This window comes from Heptranchias perlo, unplaced genomic scaffold, assembly GCF_035084215.1.
Source record: "Heptranchias perlo isolate sHepPer1 unplaced genomic scaffold, sHepPer1.hap1 HAP1_SCAFFOLD_889, whole genome shotgun sequence".
Taxonomy (NCBI): domain Eukaryota; kingdom Metazoa; phylum Chordata; class Chondrichthyes; order Hexanchiformes; family Hexanchidae; genus Heptranchias; species Heptranchias perlo.
The window spans coordinates 43,291-43,898 of NW_027139928.1; positions in this window are offsets into that span (position 1 = coordinate 43,291).

Consider the following 608-nt stretch of genomic DNA (forward strand, 5'->3'; position numbering starts at 1 on the left):
TCTCTCAGTCCCCTCTCTCTCAGGGAGATATCTGTACACTGACTGGTGTCTCTCAGTCCCCTCTCTCTCAGGGAGATATCTGTACACTGACTGGTGTCTCTCAGTCCCCTCTCTCTCTCAGGGAGATATCTGTACACTGACTGGTGTCTCTCAGTCCCCTCTCTCTCAGGGAGATATCTGTACACTGACTGGTGTCTCTCAGTCCCCTCTCTCTCTCAGGGAGATATCTGTACACTGACTGGTGTCTCTCAGTCCCCTCTCTCTCTCAGGGAGATATCTGTACACTGACTGGTGTCTCTCAGTCCCCTCTCTCTCTCAGGGAGATATCTGTACATTGACTGGTGTCTCTCAGTCCCTCTCCCTCAGGGAGATATCTGTACACTGACCGGTGTCTCTCAGTCCCCTCTCCCTCAGGGAGATATCTGTACACTGACTGGTGTCTCTCAGTCCCCTCTCCCTCAGGGAGATATCTGTACACTGACTGGTGTCTCTCAGTCCCCTCTCTCTCAGGGAGATATCTGTACACTGACTGGTGTCTCTCAGTCCCTCTCCCTCAGGGAGATATCTGTACACTGACTGGTGTCTCTCAGTCCCCTCTCTCTCAGGGA